The following is a 6000-nucleotide window of genomic DNA, read 5'->3' on the forward strand; positions in this document are numbered from 1 at the left end:
CACATTTCAGCCAGTTGTGCCAGTTAATTGCGTTGTGATCCAAAAGTACATGCTGATGTATTGTGCGTGTTCATTCTCTAGCATGGCTTGTTGGCACGCCTTCAGATCTAGAGGCACAGAGGCAGCAGTTATTCTCACATGTGCGTGGCTGGTTAAATGTTAATGCTCTGTGTTGCCTTCGATGAGTTTATTCAATTTGTCTTGGAAACGGTTTAGTATGAAATGTGAAGGATTGACTGTAGGAAAAAAGGCAGCCTCAAACATAATTTGAATTCCTCTGATTGTTTAAAACAAATAAACAGTCAGAATCAGATTCAAAAAGAAGAGAGACTTAATTGTAAGAATCAATATTTCCTCATATACTTCCTCCTTTAGGATCCCCTTCCCCTAATGTCGACCAGTGAGCCAGAGCCACACTAGAAGAGGTGTATGCTGTTTTCATTTACTGATTCACAGATAAAATATACCAGTGGTGAACCCACAAATGCTCTTTAATTACTGAGATTACAGTAAACTGCGGATGGAAGTGCAAGATGCACAAAATGTGTCCTTACATTAAGTTGCATGCAGATGAAACTTTAGAGTGGTGCAGGTCTTGTCAGCCCATTATCAACTATTGAATGAAGAAATGCAGACTTTGTAGTATCAAGCCTCTGAATTGGGACACAGGTTGAGTGTGTTTTCCTCAGGTGAGATCAACTACAGAACATAAATATATAGCTCGCTTCTTATCAGCTCACAATTCATTACCCACTGCAGCCTCCAAACACCTGCATCTTCCTCTTCCTCCTTTTTTCATTATTCTCCTCATTATATTTTCTACTGTTCTCCCTGTCCTCTTGGTCCTCCACTTCCATTCGCCTCCTCGTATACTCCTCTTCCTCTCCTCCCGCCGCTGCTCTGGGATGATGTGATATATTTGTTTACAGCAAAACTCCTCCCCTTATGCCACCACAGTATTTTGGCTGTTCCCCACTTCATCTCCTCCTCTTCCTCGTCCCCTCCTGCCATCACACTGAAGCCAGTGTTTCAGCTTGCCTTCCTGTCGCCAACAAAGCATCTCCTCTCTTTGTTGGGGCCTCCTTTTAGAGAGGGAGGCCGGCCTCCAAGTTAATTGTGCATTCGTTAGCATTCGTCTGCCGCAACTTACTGACTTAACTCCTTAAACTGTAGATGGGGTGGTGTGTGTGTGTGTGTGTGTGTAAAACATGAAGACATGAAGAATATTGTTCATTTACATTCTCGACCAGGTTTTACTCACTACGACATAAAATCAAAAAAGCAAGCCTTCAGTTAAATATATGGTAAACCAGAAAGAAATGAATGACAAACACTAGCGGCTCTGGGAGGCTGCAGTTAGGCACAGTGGTGTTCTAAACTAAATGGTATAGTCAACATTGGTAATAACCTCTCAACACAAAGAACAGATGGGGCTCATGGGAAAGTAATTAGTTTTGCAAGTATATCATAATAAATAAAGCAATGGATAAATAAAAAAAATGACTTTATGGAAAGTTAGGTAATCACCAAAGTTATTACAATTCTTCCAGTGGAGAACATGAACTTGTGTCCCAAATTTTATGGCAATCTATCCAATAGTTGTTGGGACATTTAACTAAAAGCCACAAATTTCAATCTAATGGTGGCATAAGAGGAAAAGTCAGGGAATCCCCAAAGTCATTAGGACACATCCCACATCTGGGACCCATGAATATCTGAACAAAATGTCAGGAAATCCATCAAACTGTCTGTAAGTGGTGAACTCATAAACAGACTGACGGAGGAAAACATACAGAAAGGATCTATTGTAGGATCACTGTAGAATTTTGTGCCAATCAATTAGATAGATATTGAAATTATATATAAATATATATACTTCACAATAGACAAGACCTGCTGATGGAGCTTCATCCAATGAGGACCACGAAGGTGCAAATGTCATAGCAATCCATTCAGTACTTAAATACTATAACCAAAAGTTATCGTCAACTAATCGGCCAACCAGCATTGCCATCCTTTGAACCGCGGTGCTAGGAGGCTAAAAAGTTTATTTAACAATATCGATCTTCTAACTCCTCCTCACACTTTGTATTTTACTGTCTCTGTGACCTTGGACTTGTGAACACAGCCTGTGAATTATTCAAAACTGAATACAAAACCAACAAGAGTAAAAGCAAATATCTCCTTATTATCAGTAAATATTGGTACACAACCCTGGAAATAAGGTTGAATATTAAACATTTCTCCAGTTATCCAAAGGGAACAATAAGTACACTTGTGGAATGTTGTAAATACATTACATTTACATTTCTATTTACAGTAAAATATGGGAATATAATTGACGGTTCAGTGTTTCGTTGATAGCACTCAAGGGTTAAACTCTGTTTAGTTCCATAATAGAATAAATTACTGTCTATCATCTGTATTTTATCTCTTACCATCTCTATTATCTCAACCATCTTGACCTTTTCTATCAATTATCCTCCTCCTCCTACTTCTTCCTCTCTACCATTTTCATTCAACGTATATTATCTATCTGAAGTCCTCCACCATCCAAGGGTTATGTCTAACATCAGTTTTTTCTCTACCTGCACTGTGTGTACCATTGATCATCTCTACTATCTGATTTCCATCCTCTCTTTAATCTTTACATCTCTATCATCTGCTGCTCTGTCATCCGCTAACAATTTGCATAGCTAATGACAGAGCATCAGCTATAAAGCAGGAAGGAGAAAGAACAAATGGACTGTAAACTCACACATGCTCTCGAGGGAAAACAGAAGCAACTTGTGACAGACCCAGGATTGTTTTTTTCATTGCAACACACTTTACAACACCCACTCTATGGCACAATCAGTAGAGGTAGAAGCCTATATTTGCACAAATAAACCTCAAACAGTTTGGTTGTAGAAAAGACCAGCCACAGGTAAGAACCTTAGCTACAGTAGTTGAATTGTTTAGGTAATTAAACAGCAGCTTAATCAGATGGATTATCTTCTGAGCTGAAGGTAGAAAACACCCAACAGGCTGCTGGTCATTGTTATGGTCATCTTGAACCTGACTAATAGAATATAGTTTGCTTTTGGAAGAAAAATGGCCATCCCCATGAAAATTGGGGTACTTTTTTCTCATGATGACACACACACACACACACACACACACAGTGAAAACAATACCAGCCACTCTATCGCAGCTGGTAATTACTACAGTTGTTGTATGGGGTCAGTCCTAGATCTGTCAATGTGATTAGATTATGCCATAAAAAAGATAGAAAATAAATTAGACATAAAGTTTTTCCGCTCAGAATTTTTTACCTACGTCTCTTTATCGCCTTTATCTTCTTCTTGCTTCTGTCTCCACTGCTGCAACTTGAGTGTTTCCCTCACGTCTGTCTCCTCTCTCCTCATCCCATCATTCAGTCTCTGTTTGACTTAATGTCTCTTAAAATCAAACAGTACTTAAAATTGCATAGCATCAGTTACAGCAGTAATTAAGTTCACTAAAGGGCTGATAACTATGATCTTTTAAAGAACACGTCATTAGTTGATGCAGCACATTTCAGTTATGTCCTGACCATGCAGAGGAACCGCCAGTTGTGTTTGTCACATTGCAGGCAGAAAGTCTCTGAATTTCTCAGCTGCATGAGGTGATCACAAGCAGCAGATGTGCAGCTACATAATGCCATGCATTCCCACTTCCAGTGTAGACATGAAGAAGACAAAACCAAGGAACTGGAGAACCTGTCACTTCTCCGCCGGAACTCGTTTTTGTTTTTCTCTCTCTTGTGTTTCTGTGCGTTCCCCTGTTCCGTCCCGCTGTCTCCTCCTTCTCCCCCGGGCCTGTCGTATGCGTGCGTGTGAGTGTGTGTGTGTGTGTGTTGTGGGCGGGGCTTCACTCTCCTGGCTCCTCTCCACACCTGTAGTCAATCACCTCATCAAGCTCGTTGTTCAAGTACCCCGGCTGTCTCGCCACTCGTCGTCAGCCAGTCTTTGCCTGCCACGCCATCTCACCTGCAAGCCCTCCAGCCAAACTCCGCCGTTCCCAACAACGCCCCCCCCCCCAGTCATGAGCAGTGAGACAGTGTTGTTTTGACATCAGTAAAGAGTTTATTATTTCATTTTAACAGTCTTGTGTGGCTGTGGTGGTTTAGTTAGTCTTTTACCTTTTTGATATTAGCTCTTATAACAGACATCCCCTTTGTTTTCACTCAGGAATTCAGGAGTTTTAGCTGTTGGGTAATTGAACAATATTAAATTACATGTGTGCTGAAGGCTGTGCAGGCTGCAGTGGAAAGTAAGGACCTTTACTCTTAAATACTGTACTTAAGAACAGTTTTGAGGTACTTGCACTTTACTTGAGTATTTCCGCTTTATTTCCTCCAACCCACCATTTCAAAGGGAAATATTGTACTTTCTACTCCACTACATTTATCTGACAGCTTTAGTTAAACAAGCAAGATACTGTGAGGATTGCAACAATTGAGCTCACTGAAGCAAGCACCTGCACTGAACTGGCTTCCCTTTCTCCCCGGAGAAGAAGTTGAGCCCCCGATTGTCCTTGTATAACCCACACAGCATTTGTGGATAGTGAGATATTTGTGGATCATTAAACATATTTGTGGATTCTCTTCTGTGGACACTTCACATTTGTGGATTTTTTCTACAGATCAGCTACAGTATGATACACATTAGTCAAATAAGGACTGACAGGAAGCGATCCACAAATGTACAAAACCTGTCTCAGGTGTCCACGGGGATCAACAGATATGTAAATGTTTACAGAGTATGTTATGCCTATTTGCATTGCCATTCGCATTTTGGTGGATATGATTTTACACAACTCAAATAACAAAATACATGTTTATTGATAGTGAAACATTTGTGGATACACATTTGTGAATTATCTTCTGTGGGTTACAAATGATAAAGTCCAATAAAAACTTCCATACAGATCTGGAATTTTGTGACATTTTTATCAATTTCTCAGGAAATGATGTATGGATCTCGATCTATAAAATCAAACATATCTATGAATCTTTACAGTTTGGTGAAGAACCAGATAAACATCCAGATCTGGTGGAAGAAAATGCAGGATTGTTTGAGCTTGGTGGAGGTAAAAGCTCTACTGAGTGCTATTCTAGTTTGTTTCTGTATTCCTCTCACAGCTTATGAATAATGTATGCTGCAATATCCGTGTTTCCAATTTTATCTTTTTCAAAAAGACAATGAGAAAATTAGCCTTGTATAAGACCGTAAGGAACCAAAGTCATCAAATGCATGACTCAGTGTTTACTAATGTCATGTTATGATCTGGTCTACTGAAATATATTAACTGAAGACATCTGTGTGGAGCAGTACTCTGTTGATCCCCCACTTCAAAAGGATGAGCAGGGGCTCAAGTTACAGTAGCACAGAAGGAAAACAGACTCACCTGAATCCTGTCTACATTAAAACTGTACTATTTCTAATGAGGGTCACCCTGTTTTTTGATCATCCAAAATTACAAAAAATAAAATAATGACAATACTGATTAATTATTGTATTTGCATAAATTAAATTCCCCACATCTATTAATTTCTTTTATTTGAAATAGACAGATTCCCTGTGCATCTTGATTGGATAACCCAAAGTTGACAGATGTGTGTTTAATACATTGTAACTACACATTTGCAGTGTGCAGCATCAAACTGATCTCGTACATGAGGATACAGCGTCTCTTCTGAGGAGGAAAAATCGCACATGTATAATTTTATATTGGTGGAGAGTATGGTTAAAATGTAAAGGAATAATATATATATATATATATATACACACACACAAACACATACACATACATGAGTAAGTAAATATTCTCCTCTGTGTTTCTTTGTTTCTTCTAGCCTCAGGTGTGAGCTCCCTTTATCCTGTCACGACTTAACTTCAGCCTACCTGAGTCAAGGTGGCGGCTACAGTGGTGGGTTGTGCGCATGCGCATATCTCCGTTCATCATTACATTATAAGG

The sequence above is a fragment of the Seriola dumerili genome, unplaced genomic scaffold, assembly GCF_002260705.1.
Source record: "Seriola dumerili isolate Sdu_G_001 unplaced genomic scaffold, Sdu_1.0 BDQW01000003.1, whole genome shotgun sequence".
Classification (NCBI taxonomy): domain Eukaryota; kingdom Metazoa; phylum Chordata; class Actinopteri; order Carangiformes; family Carangidae; genus Seriola; species Seriola dumerili.